This window comes from Prionailurus viverrinus, chromosome A1, assembly GCF_022837055.1.
Source record: "Prionailurus viverrinus isolate Anna chromosome A1, UM_Priviv_1.0, whole genome shotgun sequence".
NCBI classification, from domain to species: domain Eukaryota; kingdom Metazoa; phylum Chordata; class Mammalia; order Carnivora; family Felidae; genus Prionailurus; species Prionailurus viverrinus.
In genome coordinates, this window is record NC_062561.1 from 178681613 (window position 1) to 178706978 (window position 25366).

A 25366-nucleotide genomic window follows, 5' to 3' on the forward strand; every position below is an offset into this window, starting at 1 on the left:
TTTGCCCATGGCCGTGCACAGCCCCTCTTGTGTTGGGCCCTTACAGCTCTGCCCCAACATGAAGGGGAAGAGGGTAGGAACTGCCTGTCACCGTTCTAGGCCGACGGCTACCTGCCCAACTCACATAAGCACCTAGACCGTCCTCATTCCGAATTTTCTCATCTGTAGAATGGGAATGAAAGTAATGTCGTCTCTCTAGTTGCCGCCATGACTTGATGAATTGATTCAGGTCAGTCATACAGCTCACTGGGGCTGCCCCATAAGCGGTGGGGGTGCTATGGACTGCACTGTGGGGGCTGATCGATCTAATCTTCACAAGAAGTCAGTAGACTGGGCTCTTATGCATTGTGGGGCGGGGAGGGCATCAGAATCATCCCCAGGACCTTGTCAGAGCACACATTGCCTCGTCCCACACACAGAGTCTGGTTCCAGCAATCTGAGATGAGGGGTGGGAATTTGCTTTTCTCAACCAGCACCCCAGGTAGTCTGGACTTGAGGTTTGTTGACTATTCTTGAGAAACATCCTGTATAAAGACAGTATCTTGCCTCGGTTTCACAGATGAGGAAACTGAGAGGTGTAAGGACGTGTCTCAGGCCACAAAACAAGTAAGTAGCAGAGCTAGGATTTGAACAAGGCCTGTCTGACTCCAAAGCCTTGCCATACGTCACATTTGGGGGCGTTTCTGCCAGACAAAAGGCCCTGCTTGCCAAGAGTCCCCCTGCTGCCTCCCGTGCAGCCCGCCTCCCTTTTACCACGTCATCATCATCTCTCTCCACGGCAATCTTTGCCCAAAGAGAACATGGCGTCTGGAGAATACACTGACCACTGTCACTCACCACATGACCTTGGGCAGCTGTTTAGACTTCCCCCATTTGCCAGCCCCCCCTGCTCTGTCCTTCCAGGTGCCTTGCAAGTCTGCCTCAGGGACTGCTTCAGTGGGGTCCCTTGGCCCCTGGCAGATTGCTGGGTTCGGTGGAAGAAGGGCGATAGCAGGAGACTGGAGGGCAGGAGGGCAGAGTATTTTCTCCCAGCTCCCCTCCACCAAGAGGGCTGCAGCTTTAGTCAGGTGGCCCTCTCTTCCAACTACATACAAGTCTCTTGGGTTACAGAAACCATCTTTCTGCTGCCCCTCCAGTCTTGGGGTCTCAACAGCTGTCCACCGCTGAGGACATCAGAACCCCCTCTCGGCTCCCCTTGTAAAGAGCTCCTTTGAGGAAACCTCCCTCAGTTGCCCCTTTGAGTGGCCATCTGTTTGCCGGGCCCTGACTGACACACTCACCTTCCTCATCTATAGTCTGAGTAGAATCCTGAGAACCCCCTCAGAAGCTGGCAAAGTATGGCCCATGGACCAAGTCTGCCCCCACCCCGTCTGTGTTTGTAAATAAAGGTTTATTGGAACACAGCCATGTCCATTTATCTACGTATTGTCTATGGCTGCTTTCGCTTTGCAGTGGCAGGGTTGAGTAGTTGTGATAGAGACTGGATGGCCCTCAAGCCTAAATTTTTTACCGTCTGACCCTTTACAGAATGTTTGCCAAATCCTGAGCGCCATCATAAGGTGCGGTAGTTGTGAGCCCTCAGCACAGTGCCTGGCACATGGTAAACTGTCAATAAGGGCTGGCTCATCACGCTGGGGTTTAGTGGCAGCGACTCGTAGTTCCTGAGCCAGAAAACTGGGGAGCTGGAAGGGGGCGGGGGCAGATACCATCTGCTTTATAGGATGATGGGTCACAAAATCCTTTTAAAAAGCAAGCTCTCCTGGTAGCTTGCCACTTCCTGGGCAGGAATCTGCTTTTCCTGTTCTTCCTCTCAGCACCTAGCTTGGGGCTCCCAGTGGAGTCAGCATCTATAAATGTTTGCTGTTGGATGAATGAATTCAATTAACCACCCATCAATCGGGGTGGAACTTTGCAGAGACCCAGTGTTTATGCAAATCACAGTCCTCTGGGGATGCTGCAGCTGTCACCAAGTCTTAGCGGCTTTTCCGCCACATTGATTTCCCAAATCCACTGTCTCTACTCTGTCCTCGCAGCCACCACCACCACCAGTTTCCTCTGTGGCCTTCCCACATTCAGGGTCACCCCCTTCGAACTGCCTCCATGCAGCCTCGAAATCATCTTTCGAACACATAAATCTGATCATGCCCTTCCTCCTCTGAAAACCCGTCCGTGGTTCCCCACTGCCTATAGGATTATCTCCAGATTTCCTCAGCACAGCATCCCAGGCCCTTCCCATCGGCCCCTGAGTAGCCATCGCTCATCATCTCTCACTTCTCCCTCACGTCTCCCCCACATTATGCTCCAGCACCCCACAATCTTTCCAGGCCCCCAGACTGACCTGGATCTTCCCCACCTCCTCCTGGAGTGCCCATCACACCTCTGCCCCATGCCAACTCCTACTCGTTATTTGGTGCTTATCTTGGGCTCACCTCCTCCGGGGACCCAAATTGCTCTTCCAAAGCTGGGTTGGGCGTTTCTTCAGACCCTCTCCATTACCTTGTGCTACTCTCTTTGGAAACTCATAATTGTCAGTATACCTGTTGCCCTCCCTAGACTGTCAACTCCAAGTGAGCAGGTCATATGTGGTGGCCACATCCTGCCTGTAGGACACAACAGATTGTCAGCCCATGGGAGGCGCTTCCTCCGTCACCTGGGCCCCCTCTTTCTTTTTGGCCTATTGTATTCTGAGTGCATGTACCCAAGTCCTCAGTCCTTGAGAGGCTACAGCATTCATTCATTTGAGGTGGGCAGAGGCACATGATTCTACCCACTTTACGCCTAACAATGGCTGGACTGGAAGCCATTTTGTTTAGACATGACATCAAAACATATTCTTCCAAAGACAAGCGGCCACTCACTGGAATCTCAGACAATCTGGGTGTCTTCTCTGCCAGTCTAGCCCCCGCATATTGATGGGGCTGGTGGGGGTTGGCTCTGGAAATCTAGCTTTGTTCTGAGGACGAGATGACAGCTACCCGTCAGAGATTTTTGCTTTCCTTTCTCCATGAAAGACTGACCATGTCAACCACTGCAGAAATACAAACAGACATAACTTGGGTGCCTGGAAAGTAATATCACCATATGGTGAGGGTCAGATGACTTCAAGGGCCAGGGAAAAATGGTAAAGGAGGGAAGTACGCTATGATGCCACATAGCAGGAGGGGTCTGAGGCTGGGGGCTGGGGTGGTGCCCACTTCCAGCATTTGGTACTGGGGTCTTTCACAAGAAACCAGTAATATGGGTTTTTAAAAGAAATCTTCTATTTTTTAAAAAAATTTATGTATCTTGAGAGAAAGAGAAAGAGAACCAGTGGAGGACGGGCAGAGAGAGGAGGGGGACAGAGGATCCAAAGCGGGGCCTGTGCTGACAGCAGAGAGCCTGATGCGGGGCTCGAACTCACGAACTGTGAGATCATAATCTGAGCCAAAGTCAGACGCTTAACTGACGAAACCACCCAGGTGCCCCAGCTCCTAGGTTTTTTAATATGGGCAATTAATTAAAAAACTTCAAAGCCCGAAGGAGATCAGACTAATGCCCTCTTCTGGTTGAATTCAGTCTGCTCAACCTGGGTTTATAACTGGTCTTCTCCAGACCAGACACTTTACACTTGGTTTCTCCTTTAATCCTCTGACCATCCATGAGACTTGCTGAGACCTGCTTTTTTTTTTTTTTTTTTTGGTTGGACCCATTTCACAGATGAGGAAACTGAGGCTGAAAACCATGTGCCCAGAGCCACTAGCGAAGAGTGGATCATGATTCCAACCCAGCCCTCTGATTCCCCAGCCCCAGCCACACCAGCTTCCCTGGGCCCTTCCTGTCGATGGAGACTGCGGCAGACTCTGCCCTGAGGTCTCAGGCATGGAGCGTGGACTGGCCCTCCAGAAAGCTCGGCTCCGCTCCCCGCCTGCATTCAGGCCGGAGGACCCCTTTGTGCGAGCTCAGCATCTGGTTGTCAAACACGGGCTGGCTCAGATCCACCATCTGGCTCCACTTGAGAAAAGGGCACTTTAAACATTACAGGCAGTGGGGCAGGCAGGCCCCGAGAGAAGCTTCAAGGCCTGCAAACGGGGGACGTCAGGCCGACGTCCACCCTGGCAGGTTCAAGATGAAAGGGAATGGGTGGGTCCCTCTCCATCTCACCTCCCTTCGTCTGTCTGTCCGTCCTTGGGCTCAGCGGTCTGTGTCCCCAGACGCCCCTTCCTTCTCTTCCTGTTTCCCCTCTGCCTGCTCATCCATTTCGCCCTCCCCCTCCCTCGTACATGGCCCCTGCCCTGCCTGGCCCTTCTCCCTGTCTTCCCAGCTTGCATCTCCTGGTCTTTTCTCCCTTCCTCCAGTTCTCCTTGCCTCCCCTCTCTCATCTCAGAGCAATATGCACACACCTTTTACTCCTGACTTCCTTCCAATGATGCTCGCACAAAGAACAAATAAAGAGATGTCCCTAACAAGCACCAACCACTCTGTTCCAATAGACCTTTTGTCCTAGGAGAGGGATATGCAAATTTCTAAAATAGACTCCCTCTCTGACAGATCCCCGACTTGGCAGCCCACGGCAAGCGAAGTAGTTTTCCAAACACAGCCAAGCTGGTGTTAGGAGGCTAATGAACCCAGCTACAAGAAGTCTCCATCTGCAAGTCACTAAAATGTTCTGTTGTTTATTCCCCACCATCACTTTATTTCTCCACAGCCCTCTCCTCCTACACACACTCTCACACACGTACGCTCACACACATTTGAGCATGCAGATACACACACACACACACACACACACGCACGCACGCTCACGCACGCGCACACATTTCCTTATTGCCGTTTCTTTGGAGAAAAGGCTGTACCTTAGCCCTCAGGCCAGGTTATCTGACCACATCCCCAAGAGAAGGCTTTGCTGAGCGCCTTCTGCATTCCAGGTGACGTTTCTACCTGGGCTCTGAACCTGCCAGGAAGGTAGTCATCCAGTTATGCACATAAGGAGCCTGCAGGTCACAGAGGTGAAGTGACTGCCTAAGTTCACAGAGTCAGTCTAGCCCTGAACCCCCAAGTAGTGATGTGCTCCTCATGGAAGTCTGGGGAAATCTGCAGGAAATTTCCCACCCGTAGAAATAAGCTTCCAAAGACTCCCTTCGACAAATGCCTGTAGCACCGCACCCCAAAGTATCTCCCCACCTCTCACAAGCAATGGCAAGAAGGAGAATTTTATCCAAGCCTTATTGTCCACACACCCATTGTCTCTTCTCATCCTTACACAGCCCTTTGACTGTGGAGGGGGTACTTACTGTGCCCATTTAGCGGACAGGTAAACTGAGACTTAGGAAGGTGAAGTGATTTTTCCAAGGTCCTCAGCTGGTTGGCAGAAGGGCAGAGGCTAGATTCCATGTGTTCTGTGCCTTGTTGCGGATGTGCGTATTATGATTACAGTGAAGACACCATAAGCAGAGGTGTTTTTCTGGAGTGATACATCAGATAATTTAAAAAACCTAGCCTTGTCAGCTGCCTGCATCATCCACTTGATCTTTGGCCCTGCCTCCCACATCCATCAAATGGAGAAGATAATTGTCACAAGGTTTAATACCCAGTGATGTGGGGTCATAGTATGCCATGTCTGAGGATTTTTAGGGAGAGCAATGACAATAGATACAAAAAATGCTTTGTAGCACCTATAAGACAAGAGATCAGTTTTTAGACCCAGTTCCTGCCTTTAGAACTTATACTCCAGAAGGGACAGGGCAATGCATGGAATGCACATTCTGACTACCCACTGCCGGTCTGTGGCAGACATTACAAATCGACTACCGCACTTCAAGCAAGCATCTCCAACTTGACTTACATGGAAATGAAAGGTACAATCTATTTGCCATCCCGGCTACGGAAGGAGAAACAGACTTCCCAGTCTGAGACACCACATTAAGTACCTTCTTGACCCCGCAGGTGAAACCTCGACCTCTGCTTATATAGCACCAACTGCCAGCTTAGTCCTTGTCCCACGTTATCTTATCTAATCCTCCCGAGAACCCTGCAGTCAGAGATGATCATTTCCATTTCCCAGGCAAGTCTCAAGGATGGCTGGGCTCCGTACCCCAGTTCACCCGGTTTGTTATTGATGGAGCCCCTGTGTGAAACGGGGGCTGTCTTCCAAGGGCACATCTTGCCACTGATTCACAGTACCTCACCCAAACAGGGAGCTAGCAGGAAAGGCAGGCTCAGAGACATCACTGGGGCCGTCCACAGGGCTCCGGGAAAACTAAAACACAGCCACCCCTTTTCCCGCCAAGATTTCTCATTCCTGCTGGAAACAGAGGGCCTGCCGGGACCATCTCCCAGGAGAGGCGGCACACAGTATTTTGATATTGAACATGTGCCCATGGGCCCAGTGATGGAGAAGCCTTCTCTGCATCTCAGAAATAAAACTCACAGAGTCGTTTCCATCTTGGCCCGAGCTGTGGGCACAGCCCCAGGAGGCCCTGGCTCTGCTAATTCTCTCATCAGCCTAATAGGAGAACAATCATCAGAGTCAGGATACAAATTTAGCTCCAGACGCTTTTTTGGGAACTCAGAGGGCTTGTGACTTATGGCTTCATTTTAAAGAGGAGCAGATTGTTGACACGAACTCTGGGTAATTCTCATTTTTCTCGAGGAACCAAGTTAAGGGGGAACCATGGGGTCGTGGCTGAGGTCCATAAGTGGCTAGAAAAATCCAGCAGACTGGTCATAGGCTAACCTATCTATAATTAACTTACAAGTTTGTTTATTTAACTATCTCAATTACAGACTTATTTAAATAGCATTAAAAATAAAAGATACGCCCCAGGAACAGATGAAACAGAAGGACGCTCTTTTGTCCAAGCTTAGCAGGACACTCCTGGAATGCATGACCAGCCACCAACAGGGAGAACGGCCAGGAGCAAGACTTTCAGGGCATCAAATTGAAACAGGAAATGCTAACACGGCAAAACGGACCACTTATGGGCGTGTTCGGTAGTAAGCCAATCAGGGTTTGCATTCCGCGTTCGCCGTGCCCTATTTATGACCTTGTACAGGTCACCTAACCCCTGAAACTTCTAGCTTCTCCTTCAGGGGAGCAGCGGGAAGCGGTCAGCTGAAATTGATGACCATAACAGCTCCGTGGCAGGCATTGTTCTAAGCACTTTACTCGTAACTACTCACTTCTTGTTAGGCTTGTGCGTTGAGGTAAGTACTGTTATCACCTTCCATCTTAGAGAAGAAACTGACAGAGCAACGCACAATGTAACAGAGCGGCTGTGTGGAGGCTGGGATTTGAAAGCAGGGCCCTGGCTCCCCTTGTGTGCAACCTTCGCAGGCCTTGGGAAGAACGTGCACAATGGGGAAGTCCTCAAGGATGATTAGGTTGTATCCAGTTTTGTTTCTTTGTCTTACAAGGGTGACTTTCTGATTGCTTCGGCACATTTTTCTATCTGATAGAAATAGCCTTTTGATTTTTCTCCTCCTGTCCCCCCTCCAAATATCAGTCAATACTGGAGAGAAAATAACTCTGTCTGGTTTATGGTGACAAGGTCAGGGCTCCTTTGGAGAACACTCGTCAGTGCTGTCTCCATCCTGGGCTGAGAAATCACGGCATTTATTTTAAGCCGAAACATTCTTATATTTAAAGCTTGTCATCAGGCTGAAGTTTGTTTATTGCATTCCATAATTATGATGAATATATTTTAAATAGAAAAAGATTTGAAATGTGGGACAGCTGCAAAAAATATGGTGTCAATCATTGAGAATCAACCCACATCTGGAGTTAGAACTTGGGTGGGAATGGCTTGTTTTGCATTTTTATGACCAGATGCATCCAGATTAGATGTACCTTATAAACTTCACCCAGACAACTGTCAGGGCCAATCAGCCTTAATTGAATGCGACATTTTCTCCACCAATCCACCCTGAGCCCAGGCCAAGAATCCCCCCTGTAACACGGGCCCTGTGCGAGCTCTGTTAGCCGTGCACACAGGATCTGTCAAACACAGGCCAAATTAAATACTGGACTTCGTTCCACAATGACTTCTAATTACAGCAGAGTGAAGACTGGAGGGCTTCGAAGGCCCCCCTTGGCCCTGTCACTTGGAGACACAATCAGGGGAAAAAGGGAAGCCAGGGTCCGCCGATGTTAGATCTACACTGTGATGTGTCCCGGGCATTGAGCGTTTGCTCTGTGCCAGGGTCGACCCAGGTACTTCACATACATCCTCCCTTTTGGTCCCCCCATGGGGATAATGAAATGGGTATGACTCCCCATTTGACAGGTCAGAACACTGAGGTTCAGGGAGATGGATGAAGGGTCTGACCCAAGTTTGTGGGCCAGGAGAGATTGAATATTGTCATCACTGGCTTGGTTGACTAACAATGGCTCTCAAACCCCTCTGAGGACATTTGGACGCATGGGAGGGCATTTTTGATTGTTGCAGTGACTAACATTAGTGCCAGGGGCCCAAGAGCACTAAACCTCCTGCCTTGGCGGGATAGAACCGCGGATTAGAGAACTGTCCCCTCAGTGTGCCAACAGCACCCCCCAATGTACTGACTCTTGATCTGACCCCATCCGGGTTGGCACCCACAATTAGGAAGTAGTTGATTTTGTATGCAAATCAATAGACTTTGAGAATATTTTCTTATTCTAGACCTCTGACATGTATACCCATGTCGATACACAACCATGCATGAGTGCCACCGCCCTCGATGGAGAAGAGGAGAGAGCATAGGAGGGGAGAAGGGGGGGAGGATTCTATCTGTTCTCAGGAAATATACAATAAATATTAGGCTTCATAATTATTATCAAGCTTATCATTATTACTTCTAAGGTTTGCAGATCGAGGCAGGATTCTGATACTGATATGTCTGAAAGATAAAATCATCCCAATCCGGATTTCTACTCCCTAAGCTACAACCAAGGCAGCCTCACAAAAGAGTAATCAGTTGTAATAAGAATAATAATCGTCTCTGGTGTCCCAGCTTCTATGCCACAAACTGGGCACACCTCGTCTCGACTCTCTACAGCAATCCTCTGATATAAGGGCTGATACTCTGACGAGGAAATTGAGGCCCAGAGAGGTCAGTGACAGCCTGAAGTCACACAGCAAGCAGGAAGCAGAGCCAAAGTTTGAGTCTGCTTCCATTAACTGGACTCACTTTCTGAACCCCAAAGTCCAAGAAAATCATAGCTGGTTTGGGTGACAAAATGCAAACCAAAGGTGTTGGTTTTTCCTAAAAGTGCCTCGTGAACTGGTTTGAACCAGCATCCAAAACGAACGTTTACTTAACTATTAAACCAGAGAGGGACTGAAACATCAAAATCTTGGCAAGAACAAGCGTAAATGGAAGTCCCTCTCCACCAGCACGCCTGGTTTTAACAAGTACCATCATTTGTATCTAGTTCTGGGTAACAAAGAGATTTTCACAAGTCAGAGGCCCAGGATTAAAGGAGGTTGCTGATCTGGTTACAACAAATTCTATTAAGGAAAAAATTCCGTCTGACAGAGGTTTTCATCGTCCTTCTCCCTACTGGAGACATTCTCCTGAAAGAGAACGCTGGTTTGGGATTTGTCTTTTGTGAAACAGAAATGAAAACAGCAGTTTAAGCGAAGTTTTCCCCACAGAGGTTGCAAACTCAGATGCTGTAAGAGAGAGGAAGGGACGATGTGGGACAGTGTGTAATGGGACGGGGTGAGGATTGTGGTAAACTGAGGGGCCCGTGCCGGGCTGGCGGCCAGTCAGCTCCAGCCACTTCTTTCGTGGTGACATCACGTGGGCAGGTTTTTTGACTTCTCAAGAGAATATAGGACTTTTAAAGAGTAATCTCTACACCCAATGTGGGGCTCAAACTCACAACCCTGAGATTAAGAGTCACCTACTCTGCACACTGAGCCATCCAGGGGCCCTAAGAATGTGAGATTTTTATGTAAAGTCTCCTGATAGTTGAACGTTGGTAACAAATTCAAAATCTCCAAAAACTGTGTGGGAGAAACCAAAAATGTCTGTGCCCTGAAGTAGCCTGTGAGCTGTATGACGTCTGGTGCTCCACACGTCCTTGACTCTTAGGATGGCCCGGGAGGCGGGCATCGCGATGATCCTCATGTAACAGTGCAAGAAATGGGTTCAGAGAGGGCAACCATTGTGCTCAAAGCCACAAAGTGGGCCTTCCCACGCAATGCCGAGGCCTAGAGCAGAGAACAGACACCTGGCTTCAAAGTATTGAAAGCCTTTGACAAATGTAGCAAAACTCTGTGCTATTTGTTCACAAGCAAGTTCCCTCTCTGGCTTCTCTGTGTCTGAAATCTCCCTCCGCCTTTCTCCTGTCGGGATACCTGCCATCAGATTTAAGGCCCATTCAGTTCCTCCAGGCTGAACTCATCTTTAGATCTTTAATTATATCTGCAAAGATCCTTTTCCCAATTGAGGTCACACTGGTTCCCAGGGCTAGGCCATTTTCGGGGGCCACGATTCACCCACGACATACCCCCTTCTCCATTTAGCTGCTTCTTAAACTTGGATCGAGAGCAGGAACCCCAGTCCCCCGTCAAAGTGCTGGCAGCCTCATATCAAGTAGCCCCCCAGGAGGGTAGAGTCCCCAGGAGAGAGGAACCCTGGCTGGGCCTCTTTTTCACCACTGGTGTCTTAAATGAGTGATGGGTGAAATGATGGTGTCTTCAGTGCATGTCACTAGAAAAACATCCTCCTGGGCTCCCAGTGATGAAAAACCATGATGTTTTGGGAATATAGGATCGGGGGTCTCCTGCTAGGTGCACAGTCTGTCTAAACGCTTAGCAGAGAGAAGTACTTGACAAAGCAAAGTCACTTGCTCACATCTCTTGGTATCAAATGTCACCAGCCCAGAGAACAGGAAGGAATGGAACAGCTTACAAGTTTTAGCTTTAAGACTTGCACACGTGTGGTATTGGTCTGATAAGAAAGTTCTCCTCTCGGATCCTTCCTGTGAAAACATCAGAATAGCCACTGTTTTTATAGACGGGGAATGATGGCTCTTCCTTTCCTCCTTCCTGCTGCTCCGTGCCCTCCTGCTAATTCAAGGAGCCAAACAGACAGTTATGAAACAGTGCAGCGCAAACAACCAGCCCTCCAAAAAGTTTATCTTTAAAATAACAGGAGATTTGGGGGCGCCTGGGTGGCTCAGTGGGTCAAGCATCCGACTTCGGCTCAGGTCAGGATCTCGTGGTGCATGGGTTCAAGCCCCGTGTTGGGCTCTGTGGTGACAGCTCGGAGCTTGGAGCCTGCTTCGGATTCTGTGTCTCACCTTCTCTGCCCCTCCCCTGCTTGCACTCTGTCCCTCTCTTTCTCAAAAATAAACATTAAATATTTTTTTTTAAATAACAGGAGATTTTTATTTTTGAGAGAAAGTGGGTGAACTGGGGAGGAGCAGAGAGAGAGAGAGAGAGAGAGAGAGAGAGAGAGAGAATCCCCAGCAGACTCCACACTCCACGTGGAGCCTCACTTGGGGCTCGATCCCACAACCCTGGGATCACGACCTGAGCCAAAATCAATAGTCAGATGCTCAGCCACTAAGCCACCCAGGCCCCCATAGGGAATTTTGAAATAGATGGAGAATATACAGAGAAGCTAGCATTCTGGGAGACAGCCTCCAGGAATTTAGGCTCTCAAAGGAAAGGAACCAAATGGGAGATTGGGGATGAAGGGTGTTTGCTGGAGCCTGTGGAATTGGGGTGGGGGCAGAGCAAGGGTAGGGCGAAGCCAGGTAAACTGAAAAGTAGGCACTGCTACTGCCTGCAAAACATTTTCACAAAGTTTGCTTATTTAAGCCTAAAGCAGACTCTGTGGGAGTGGTCTTGGATTGCTAGGGAAAGCACCGAGGTCAGACCCAGGGTTGAAGTTCCACTAACTGTGTGACCTGGGCAAGTGGCTGGCCCTCTCTGAGCCTCGTTGCCTTTGGCTGTGAAATGGAGATGAGAGCTGTGCTGCCCCTTTGATAATCATCTTCTCTCTTAAACTAAGGAAGGACTCTTATTTTATGCAAGGACTTTTCACTTCGGAAAGGGAACTGACACAGAACCCATGAATTTGACCTTCCATTTGTAACACCTGTAGTTTCTAAAGCCTGTAGTTATTGTGTGGACACATGAGATGACCCCCACACCCGGAGAGCGATCTCATCTGCATTTAATCCACAAGTTTCAGTTTGCTCATCTGCAAAGTAAGGAAGTCAATAATAATTGCCAGCTTTCTGCGTTGTATCCAGATTAACCGGGCAGTTTGGCTGCTTTTGTTGGTAGAATCAAGTAACAAAATCCTCAACTCAAATTTGGAAGTGGCTTTAAATTTCTTTAAAATTTCTGATCACATATAAGAGGAGGTCCAGAGGGGCAGTGGCTGCCAGGTGGGTTGGGTCAATGGTTCAATGGTTCAATGGTGTCATCAGGAGTGCTGGAACTTCTGTCTCTCCGCTCTGCCCTCTGTACTGATGGCCCCATCCTTCATTCTTTGGATGAAAACAAGATGGCACCAGGATCACATCCAAACATAGAAACATCCAGAAGAATACTAGTGCCTCTCTCTCAGCTCAGTTTTTAGGAGAGAGGAAACCATGCCTGGCACAGGCCTGCCCTTACACCTACCTGGCCAGAGTTTGGTCACCTGACCAGTCCGACACAGGGCCTGACTGTCAAGGCCCGTGGAGCTAGACTGGAACTGGAGGGAGTCAGCCTTCTTGAAGCCCATGGCTCTAGGAGGGGAATTAACTAATCCCAAATAGGCTTCTCATAAAAAAAAAAAAAAAAAAAAGGTATTTCTGTTGGGTTCTCGCGGAAGCAGAACTTGAAGTGCGAAGAAAACACCAGCCGGAGAACGGAGAACGGGGAGAGGGAGGAAGACAGCCAACGCAGGGTGCCTTGTCAGGCCAACTGCCACTGTGGTACCTGGAGATTAATCCACTGAGAACACACCTCAGAGGTGCCCTAACCCAGGACCAAGGAAGCTGCATGGTGGCTCCCCACCAGCACCCCCTTCCTCACGGGTTCAGGGCTACTTCTAGTGCCCGGCCCTCTGGCTTGCCCTGACTCTGGCCTAGCAAGTACCAGTTGGTAGGAAAAAAGCCTCAGGCAGAGGATTGCAGGTGTTTGCAGGTGGAGGTGAGCACCATGGGGTCATGAGAGGGGTACCAACAGCAGCTAAAACAAAAGATGGAGTCCGGGCCAGCAGCCAGCAGTGAGCTCTTTTCAGCCAAGGAAAAGAGTTGGTCTTTTTAGCCTGACCAAGAGTAGGCAGCCCATCTCGACACAAGCCACCAGATGTCCACCAATACATTCATCACTTGGATAAAGGCCCAAAAGCTTACCTCATCAATGTAGACTAACAAGTCCTTCCAGATCTTTCTCTCTTAAGAGTGCCCTGAGATTCTAAGGCAGAGAAAATAATAACATTACTACTTCTACCAGCAGCTCAAAGGTCCAGGAACTGAGTTCTACACGTGTTATCTTCTTTAATGGTCGCTGTGACCCTGGGTGAGGTAATGTTTTAGCCCCATTTAATAGATGACGTAGCTAAAGTCACAAAGTGATGGCTGAGATGAATTCAAACCCATGCCCAGAGCTGCTATTCTGATTCAGGGAACCAGTGGGCTCATAAAAGTGCTGAGTAGAATGTACTGTTCCACCGAAATGTTCTTTTCAGCAATAGAGAGTGTCTCTGGCAGGCAAGAAAGAGGGCCCACGGGAGGCCAGAACATCATGCTAGGCTCGTTCCGGGTTGTGTGCTGTATGTAGTATTTCCAGAGCCTAGAACGGTGCCTGGAACACAGTAGGCTCAATAAATATTGGTTGAATAAAGAAATGTCTCCAAAAAAAAAAAAAAAAAAGAAATGTCTCCATAAGTGTTATTGGATTATTTCCCCAATTTACGGATAAGGAAACTAAAACAGATAAAGCTTCAAGTACAGGAAAATTCAGAAGAAGCTGGGATTTAAACCAAGGTCTCTCTGACCCCAAGTTCTTTTCTACCACACTGTGGGATCTGTGGTTGGGCACTGGCTGCTGAGACCAGGACCACAGGGCCTGGCTGACTTTCCTGCGTGGCTGAGAGCTTAGCCCCTAGCTCTGGCCACTATGCTGTCACTGCCTGCTGCTGGTCATAAAGGGATGTGGCTGAGAGGGCTTGGGCCCATGCTGACCCATGGAAACACAACATGAGCCACACATCAAGCCACATATGTAATTTAAACTTTTCTAGTAGCCACGTTAAGCAAGTAAAGCAAAGCGGGTAAAGTTAATTTTATGAATGTATTTTACTTAAGCTAATGTATATCTAAATATGATTTCAGTGTATAATCAATATAAAACATCACTTTTGAAATTTCTTTCTTCCTTCTTTCTTTTTTTCTTTCCTTCCTCCCTCCTTTCTTTCTTTCTTTCTTTCTTTCTCTTCTTTCTTTCCCTTTCTTTCTTTCTTTCCTTCCTCCCTCCCTTCCTTCTTTCTTTCTTTCTTTCTCTTCTTTCTTTCTTTCTTTCTTTCTTTCCTTCCTCCCTCCCTCCTTTCTTTCTTTCTTTCTTTCTTTCTTTCTTTCTTTCTTTCTTCTTTCTTTATTTCTCTTCTTTCTCTTCTTTCTTTCTTTCTTTCTTTCTTTCTTTCTTTCCTTCCTTCCTTCTTTGGTACTAGAGATTTGAAATCCAGCGTGTATTTTATACTTATAGCCTATCTCAATTTGGAGTAGCCATATTTCACATATGGCTGGTGGCTACCATATTGGACTGGCTACCAAATTGGCTGATTCACAGAAATGTGCTATGCACTCACATGCAGGATCCACACACACTAGGAAATCAAAGCAATATCAAGTACATGTTTCACATTAGTAAGAGCCAATGTTTACTCAAGCAAGGGTACAGGAATCCGTAAAAAGCTAATGATGAGGTGTAAATGGTACCAATTTGGGTATACATGCTTTGACTCACCAGTTTGAAACCTAGGATTTGATCCTAATGAAATAGCTGGGAAAGTATGCAAAGATTTATGTATAAGGATATTCATCCAAGGGTTTGAATTAGCTTCCTCTTGCTGCTGTAACAAATTACCATAAACCTAGTGGCTTAAAACAACACAAATTTATTATCTTACAGTTCTGGAAGTCAGAAATGAAAATAGGTCTCAGTGAGCTAAAGTCAAGGTCAGTAGGCAATGTCCTTCTGGAGGCTCTAAGAATCTGTTACTTTGCTTTTTCCAGCTACTAGGACTTCCCTTCTAGCTGACAATGTCATCACTCCAACCACTGCATCCATAGCCACAAACCCTCCAACTGTCTTGTCTCAATCTTTCCCCTGTAAAGACCCTTGGTGCCTACCCTGGGCCCACCAGATAATCCAGAGTCATCTGCCCGTGTCAAGATCTTGACCTTCATCACATCTGCAAAGTCCCCTTTGCCGTGTAAGCTCACACATTCACAAAGCTCTGGAGATTTGGGTGTGGGTGTCTTTAGAAGGACATTATGTGTCTGCCACAGGATTATTTTCAAAGGAAAAGAAACAAATAATCTTTGGCACCTACGTCTTGGTGAAGAGTTCTTAGACACGACACCAAACCTTGATCTATAAAAGACAAATAAAGAAAGAAATTGGACCTCGTCAAAATTAAAAACTTTTGATCCATGAAATAAAGTGAAAAGACAAGCTATAGACTAGGAAAAAAGTATTTGCAAACCACATATCTGGCAAAGGACTCATATCTAGACTATGTATATATTCTAGTACATCTGATGATATAGATATTAGATATTATGTATTTTACATAATATATTATATTAATATATTATTACATAGTATTCATTTTATATGTTTGTATGTATATATATATATATATATATATAGAGAGAGAGAGAGAGAGAGAGTCAAAATTCAACAGTAAGGTCACAAACAATCCTATAAGAAAATGGACAAGTTTGGAAGAGACATTTCACCCAAGAGGAGGTATGAATGGCCAATTAGTACACGAAAAGATGTTACAAGTCACGAGCCATCAGGGAAATGAAAATTAAGACCATAAGATATACTACACAGCTATTAGAACAGGTAAAATGTAAAATAGTGATGATATCAAAAGCTGGTGAGGTTTTAGAGAAACTAGACCCCTTATATGCTGCTGGTAGAAAGGTAAGCGGTACAGCCATTCTGGGAAAGACTTTCACTGTTTCTTAAGAAACGAAATGTGTACTTACCAAATAACCCAGTAACCACACTTTGGATATTGATACCAAGGAAACGAAAAGATGTCTACGTGAAAACCTTTACGACAGCAGTCACAGCAGTTTTATTTGTAATAGCTAAAAAACAGAAACAACGAAGATGCCGTAAAATGGATGAATGGTTAATAGGTTTGGTTCACGTACACCATGGAGTATCACCACTCAGCTATGAGATGGAAGGAACAATTTATACATGTAATAACTTGAATGGATCTCAAGAGTATTATGCTGAGTGGAAAAAGTAAATATATATGTATGTGTATATACATATATATATAATATATATATATTCTCAAAGTATATATATATATACATATATATGTGTGTGTATATATATACACATATATGTGTATGTGTATATATATATATATATATATATATATATAACATTCTCAAAATGGCAAAAATATAGAGATGAAGAACCAATTAGTGGTGGCCAGGCGTTAAGGAAGGGGGTGAAAGGGGAGAGTGTGCCTATAACAGGACAGCATGAAGGAGACCCTCATGGTGGTGGAAGGTTCTGTACCTTGGTTGTGGTGGTGGTTACACAGATCTACACATGTGATGAAATGGCATAGAACTATACTCATGGGGTGCCAATGTCAATATCCTGATTTTGATATTATACTACTCTTATGTAAGATGTAACCATCAGGGAAAACTGGATCAAGGGCACATAGAAACCGTTTGCACTATCTTGGCAGCTTCCGGTGAATCTAGAATTCTCTCAAAGTAAAATGTTTTTTAAAAAGAAACAGAAATAACCCAGGTGTCCAACCATCAGGGATTGGTTAAATGAACTGTGTTTTATACCCATACAATAAAATGATGCAGAGCCATTTAGGATGAACGAGGAAAACCAGGCAGGTAGACTAAGAAAATCCGAACACAAAACAATGTATTCTGTAAGAGTCCCTTGTAAGGTGGTTTGTCTGTGCACGGAGAGAGTCAAGTCTGAAAAAGACACACCAAAATGTTAGCAGTGATTTTCTTCTGGGTAACTTTTGCCCTTTAAACTTCAGTACTACCCAATTTTTCCCAATCCACAAGTGTTACTCTGATAATCAGGGAGAAAATGCTACTTCCATTTTGAAAAAAAAAAAAAAAGTTTTAAGAAGGCAGCCAAAGGGCGGCAGACTGTGTTGCCATCCCATCGTTCTGACCCAAATGCAGCTCCGTGAGCATGTGTAAAGGGAGGCCTGTAGAGAAATTCCTCCTCCCAGGAAGAGAGGACCATGAAATATATGCTTTGCTTTCTGGCAGGAACCAAACGAAAAGAGATGGAGTGATTCAGACCAAAGACCACAGCGAGTCGGGAATAAAAAGCACCTGGTATAGTCACTAGGATTACAACCCCAGCAAAACATCTGTGTGGACGAGGGGGTTTGCATTCAAAAAAAAAAAAAAAAGAGAGAGAGAAACTGGTTGTTGAATCTGAGTGAGGAATTAAGCTCTGGAGACTCCTCTCTCTCTTTCTCTCAGACATATCCTTTAATATTTTTGCTTTGTCATCATTTCTGTTAAGAAATGTTAAGAAATACCTGCCTTTGCACTTGCAAACACAAGCCCTAAATGCCTTTCTACTGGGCTTGTCTCTGGGGGATCCAGGGAGGCCATAGCCCTGTACAAATCCCTCCAAAGCCCCAGCTGGGGAATGATGGGCAGAACTACCTGTGAGGGTTGGGGTGGAAATTAGGACCTGCAAAAATAATCCAGACAACAATCATCATAGTAATATCCCTTTTATTATGAAGCATTTGCTGTGCTGCAGGCACTATAGTCGCTGCTCTGTGTAACTCCCAAAGTCGGTGTTGTTCCCATTTTGCAGATAAGGAAACCGAGGTCCAAGGAGGTGAACAGCCCAAGGTCATGCGGCTAATCCATGACGGTGCTGGAGTGAGCCTCAGTCCTGTCTGGCTCCAAAGCTGTGCTATTTCCACACAAGCATTGCCCCTCCTTATCCTTGGTTCCCCGAGTGGATAAACAGGGAGAGGGACGGCATGCTCATATCCCCCATGGCTGCCCCCACCACCCCCCCCCCCCCCCCCACACACACACAGGACGGGAGGCAGTGCTCAGGGCAGATACCTTGTCAGTGTCATCCAAGTGGCCACTGCCTGGAGCCGGTCCCTGGATGCCGAGGCCCTCTAGCCAGGAGGGAATCTCCTGTGCACAAGCTCCCCCTTATGGAAATGAGGGACATACCGCTGGAACTCCAACTTGAGGCTCCACCCAGGCAGGAGATGCTGGGAAGGGCCCTTACCGCCCCGCCCCGAGCCTGGACCCAGCTCCCAACTCCTGCCCAGCCCCGTGCTCTGTGCTTGGCAAGTGTTTCTGCCTGACCCCCAAAGCACACATCTTTGGTGTCCCACTTGAGGACATGTTCTTGGATCTACATGTTATGGAATGTTGATAAATAAAGTAACATAAGCTGACAGAGCCCCGAGGAGAAGTAATGATATTTACAATGACCTTCTCGGGGAGCCCTTCTCCTGTTTACACACCAGAAGGAAAACATCCTTTCCTTAAAAAAAATAGCATGGGTAATGTTTAATTTCCAAGGGGGGCTGAGAATTGCTTTCTGACTGCAGAGCTTTGGATGAATTTTGTCCCCTCCGTGAGCCTCAGTGTCCTCATCTGCAAAATGGGTGTGATGATGCTGACCTCGTAGCATGGTTGGAAGGAGACCGTGGGCACAAAGGGCTTAGGCAAGTGCTTCTCCATTCCTTCAGGTCCTTCTGGAAATGAAGAGAGGTGCATTACTGTCCCATGCTTATTCGTTTATTAATTCAACAAATGTTTGCTGAGCACCCACTACGCACCAGGCAAGCACCAGACAGGGTCCCTCTATGTCTTTAACAACTAGTGGAGAACCTGGCCCCTAGGAGGCATACAGAAATGTTTGATGGAGGCAGTGGGTGAAGGGAAGGGGGAGAGAAGAAGGTGCAGTAGAGAGGTCACCCTGGACCTGCAGCCCACTGGGGAAGCTGGACTGGGAATCGAGACACTTGGTTCTAACTTGGCCCCTATTGCTCTATAACTTTGTTCTTTGTTTCTCCTTCCTTCTTTCTGAGTCTTCATTTGTCCAATGGGGGACATGGGGGAAGAGAAGGGAATACTTGGTGGAGGTGGTATTATTTGACCAGCCAAGTTCCTTCGGGTCAAATGGTGACCCTGCTCCAAACTATCACCTCCCCCATCCTCCATGCCCTCCCTGGGCCTCCCCACCCAGCATAGTGCCCCACGTGGTCCTCCAACCTGTCTGCGTGGAGCCCAGCAAACCATCCCTGCCCTTCTGGACTTAGGCCAATTTGGCCAAGTGGAGATCCAGCTCTGGAATCCAAACTTCAGTTTCCTCACCTGTAAAAAGGACCTTTATTATGGATCCCTATGGCTTGATTGTGAGGATTGAACTATGGGGACGCCAGAGTGAATAGGTGTGACAGAGCCACACACAGGTGGACAGCCTCCAGGATACCATTCTCCCAGGCATCCTTGTGGACGTGCATCATAAGAGAGGACCTGAGAGGGTAAGGAAATGAGGACTCTCAGCTATGGGTTTGCCAAGAAAATACCCTTGGGCTTCTCGAAGGAGGAGATTCCAGAGCTGAACAGTGAGACAAGCATGAGTTTGCAAGGTGAGTGGTGAGGGCTGAGTGGGGAGAGGGATATTCCCCACGGAGAGAATGGCGTGTGCAGAAGTTCATGGACCAAAACCAGAAGTTCATGGAGCCTGGCTGTGCCTCTCCTTGGGGCAGAACCGCAAGTTCATCATATGGTAGGGTAGCCGGCGTGGGGCTTTGGGAAGAGGCGGCTGCAATGGTAAGCAAGGCACCCTGCTCACAGGGGCTTCGAATGGAGAGATGAGGGCTTGGGACTGTGTATTTCAGGCCAAGGGAAACCACATTCGTGTCAGACCAGAGAGGGGAATTATAGCGAGAGAGGCAAGCGTGGCAATAATCCAGGGGAGAGAGTGAGGGCTGGCTGAGGTCAAGGCCGTGGGGATGTGGAGAAGGGAAAGTATTTGAGAGATGTTCCCGAGATGGCACCAACAGGGCTGCGTGATGGATTGGCTGTGGGGTGTGAGGCAGAGGGAAGATCTCACCATCTTGCTGGAGGGCCCAGACAGACACCCAGGGAACAAGAGTGAAATAGACAAGAGAGAGGATAATTAAGTGCTAAATTGTGCAGCTTAATTTATTGTTTGGACAGTTGCCTTGTACACTATAAACCCCATTGCTCTAATGAGCTCATGACATCAGCCAGCAGGGAAAGCATGCCTAGCCCATCGCCCATCACAACTGAAGCCATCTGTGGGCACTGCCCAGATGCCTATCTGGACAGCTGGACTCTGGGCTTCTGGGCTCGGCTTGCAATTAAAGGTACCAACAAGCCCCAGCCAGGGCACCCCTCACAGGGCACCACTTCCTTAGATGCCTCAGGATCTGAAGGGCCCAGGACTCAGAGGACTTTTTAGTCCAAAAGAGAAAAGAAGCAGAGATTTTGAATCTGGCCATGATGCAGGTGCAAGGGTCCTGCCCTGCAGACCAGGGGAGCTGGATTCACATCCAGCCCCCTTCCTGCGTATGTGACTTTGGGCAGGCCCCCGACCTTCTCAGGATTCAAGGAAATACCCAAAAACTCTGAAGTTCAGTTCTCATGAAAAGATGGTCCTGATTTAAAAAGATGTTTAGGGCACCTGGGTGGCTCAGTTGGTTAAGTGTCCGACTTCAGCTCAGGTCATGATCTCGTGGTTCGTGGGTTCAAGCCCTGTGCCAGGCTCTGTGCTGACAGCTCAGGGCCTGGAGCCTGCTTCGGATTCTGTGTTCCCCTCTCTCCTGCCCTTCCCTCACTCATGTTTTCTCTCTCTCTCTCTCTCTCTCTCTCTCTCTCTCTCACACACACACACACATAAAAATAAAAATTAAAAAAAACTTAAATAGATGTTTAAACAGAGAATGGATCCTGGCTCCTTGCTGTGGAGGGGAAGACCAATTTGTCCTCGATTGTATCACTGTGCTTATTGAAGGAGGAATTCATCTTGGGGGAACCCAGAGAGCCTTTCTGGAGAAAGTGGCATCCAAAGTGGGGCCCACATGGAATGTCATGCCCCTCACCAGAGAAACTATGTATGGCCCCTGCACCTTTCTGCTTAATAAGAGGCACTCTGAACAGCTTTGTTGGAGGAGCTTAGGAGAACATCTTGTTCAAGGGGTTGGGGGTGGGGGCGAAATAAAGCTGCATTCACAGGGCACTTTATATAAGACTGAGAAGCGTTGATTTTCCACATCAAGGAAAAGTCGAACCCGATAAGCCTTATGAAGGAGCCAACACTCCCACCAGCCTATCTCCCCAGGCCACCATTCTTCATAGCACTGATTTCAGCTGTAACGGAGAGATCGTGTGTTTGATTTTCTGCTTAAAATATGCCCATTGCCCTATGCCAGAGGATGCCTGGCATAGGATAGACACTCAATAATACATTTTTGTTGAATGAATGAATAGATGAATGAATGAAACTCAGGTAGTCATAGACATTCACGTGGAAAAAAGGTGTTATTTTCATCTATCCTATCACCAAAGATTAGAGACTGATTGTCCATACCCAGTGTGGGGCCCAGTGATAGGAAACAGCTCTCTGGGCACTTTGGGTTGTAGTATAGAGTTACAGATCTTCCCAGGGGACAGCTTAGCCATCAAAAGTGTCAAAAGTACCCAGACTCTTCCACATGGCAATGCCATGTCTTAGAATGGAGCCTCAGGAGTGGCCTCACCCGTGGAGAAAGATGCCTCAAGCAAAATATTAGAAACCATTGAAATGCTCAGCAGGAGAGGATGGGCTGAAGAAACTCTAGCCATCCTTGGAATGTAACATAAGCATGTAAGGCTGTTATGGGATGTACATATGGAAAGATGGCATCTAGGTGGGGGCCACAATAAGTCGGGGAGAGCCGGCCTCCACTCCCCGGAGTGTACTCACCTGAGTCTGGGAGATAGTACCTATCTCTGGGCACTTTTATTTTCTCCTTTTTTGCCCATCTGTGTTTTTGACTCTAAAACACAAGAATGGATTATTGTCATAAAACTTGAATAAGGCCATCTCCACATTGGTTGTGTTTTTTTTTTGTTTGTTTGTTTTCTTTAAAGAAGAAAGTAGCCATGCCAGAGTTTCTTGATTTCCCCTCTCTAAGGTGTTCGGAGCTGGAGCAGGGAGGCCCCTCTTCCCCACCAGGACGGGGGCAGCTGGGGCAGCTGTGGGTGAACAGAGGCTCAGGACTGCGTCTCTTCACCAGGCCAGATGTGGTGTCTGTCTCAGGACAGGTTGTCAGGAGCACCTCCTCCTGCCGGCCTCTGCTCAGTCACTTACCAACTTCCTTGGCTCTGCCTTTCCTTTTGTGTGTGATCGAAGGCCACCAAATCTAGATTGTGGGGTATTGAAAAGATCACATGAGCAAAGGATGTAGGTGATGCATCATCCACAACCCAGTGGCTCTCCCTGTTTTCCTATTCCTCTCGTTCTGGCCCCCAAACTGGAAAGAACCTAAGGTCTCACTACAGTCTCCTCTGCTCTCCACCTGCTCCTATTTACAAGCAAGGATGCCTCACTTGCTGCCAGAGGGGCGGGCCCTCATCTCTCCTGCACCCAGGAAGCTTCTCACGGAGGGTTCTGTCCCTGGTGGGGCTAGGTGGAGGATCCATCTCTAGAGGCTAGAAGGTCAGGACAGAACCACATGGAAGGGGCACCACGGACTGGAAGGACAACTTCCATGGACATTGCTTCCCCTTGGCCTAGATCTGCCCCTTCTCCAGATTCCAGAGTAGAGGAAATGGGGACTACCTGTGTGTGCACGTGTGTGTGTGTGTGTGTGTGTGTGTGTGTGCATGTGTCGTGTTTGTACATCAGGGGACTAGGTGATGAGGGCAAGGTGGAGGGAAGCAGCAGGGGTACGGAGTGCTTGTCATGTGTATAAGGCTGAGTACTTTCACAGGAGTTATCTCATTTAATGGCTGGGCATCCTGGCAAGGTACACTTAAGTTATTGTTCTTGTTGACCAGGTGGGGAAATGAAGCTCAGAGAAGCTTGATCAGAACATTTACCTGGGGTGGGCTTGAGAGGGCTTGGGCCTTGGAGTCAGGCTGAAGAGAAAGGTGGCTCCCCCCACTCCCACATAGGATGATCTTGGGCAAGTCATTTCCTTCTCTGAGTCTCGGTTTCTTGATCCGTCAAATGGGTGTACTAACTCTATGAAAGTGTCCATGTGGAGGTTAGAGACAGTCAGATCACCTGGTCCTGTGCCTGGTATAATGTAAAAACACGATCACTGGCTCCAATTTTTTTCTTTTAATAACAAAAATCGCTGTGTCTGACTCCAGATCCCACTGAGAGGTAGAGGCAGGGGGTGAACATAATACCAGGAGAATAAGGTCATCTTCCTTTGAGATGGAAACCTTTGGGATGGTGGGCACAAATGCTAAGTCAAAGGAAACCATCCTCTTCCTGTTCTCTAATCAAATGAAAATGATCTAACGGGTGTTTGCTGACCAGGTTCCCCACCTGCTTCCATGCCTGCCAGGAAAATAGACGTGTGTTTTTAGTGAACTGTCTCAAGAATGCACATGAAGGATGGAACAAATGCAAATAAGCACCTGGGTGCCAGGCATAGCCTTGCATTTGGCAAAGGAGGATGCTGGGGTTCAGCAAAATTCAGTGACTTGCCCCAGCTAACAAGTGGCAAAGCTGGGACTGGAATCCAAATCTGTCTGCTGCCGGTCTGCCAAAGTCTGCTTTCTTTTTCTCTTTGCCATTATCCCTCCCACCGCACTGACTCTTTGATTAAAAAAAAAATCAAACATAATACTGTTTACAAAGTTGCAGTGGAGTAAGTGGTGTGTGTGCCCGCGTGTGCTCGCTGTACATAATGTGTTTCCCATTCTGTGCTGGGGCTGTGTGCATGAAAGAAAAACAAAACCCAAACACCCCAACCCCAAACCCTCCTGAGTTGTCTCACATCAGGAGATCGGCTGCCTTTCCCCCCACCCCAGGGTGGCTGTGGCATTGTGAGCAAGCTGCAGACCCCCCAAGCAACCAGAACATTCTGTACCTTGTGGCAATTAGTCCCCACTTGGCTTAAGGACTCCAACATCAAAGGAGGCCTCCGCCCGCTGCCCAAGGGAGACCAGGGGAATGCCTCAGAACGAGCCCTTTCCCCCTCATTAGGGGCTCCAGCCACCAGCAAAGCAGATTCGGACAACAGACCCGGCCCCATCAAAGGCCCCCTTCCCCTGGGAAGGCCTCTGTAATCCGGGGCCTGGCTATGCCCTACCCCCTCCCTAGACCAGCTCAAAAGCAGCCGTCTGGGGACACCTGACTACTCTCCAGTTCAAAGCCAAGTGAATGCATTAACAAGACAAAACACCATTTTCCTGTCTCAAAACTCCTAGGGCCCTGCCTTAAGCTGCCTGCAGTCAAGGCCTGGAGAGCACACAATCCCTGCCCATTTACCAGTGGGCCCTGAAGTCAGGCCCCTCCTCTGCAGTATCCCCCAGCCTTTGAAAGCCTGGAGCACAAACAGGGGCTAACTTAAGCCACTCAGCAATGCCTCTTCAGGCCTAATCTGCTCCTTCATAAAGTAGGTGGCCAATCTGGAGCCAGCCCTCATGAGAGCCAGAGCTGAGAGGGGAGAGAGCAGGCCAGCTCTGAGGTTGCAGCCTTCCTCTCTGCAAGCACAGAGACTATTTCAGGGCAAATGAGAGCTAAGGAAGAGCTGCAAGCAGTCTCCCTTCAAAATCCAGGATTCTAGAGCAGAAATGCCAGATTTAGTCATTTACTCACCCTTCTACCCACCTGTTCACTCATCCACTCATCCACCCATCAATCCACACATCTATCCATCCATCTGCCTGTCCGTCAATCTATCTGCCCATCCATTCATCCACCCAACCATCCACCCATCCATGCCTCCTTCCCATTGCATGCTAGATCCTGTTCCAGGCCCTGGAGATTCAGAAAGGAATCAGACACAGAACCTGCCCTCAAGGAACCCCCAGTCTACAGGAAGAGCAGAAAATACCTCATGGCTATAAGAGAGATGTTTGAGAGGTAGCACGGGACCCAGAGGATGGCATCTGCGGTGACTGGGAAGCTAACAT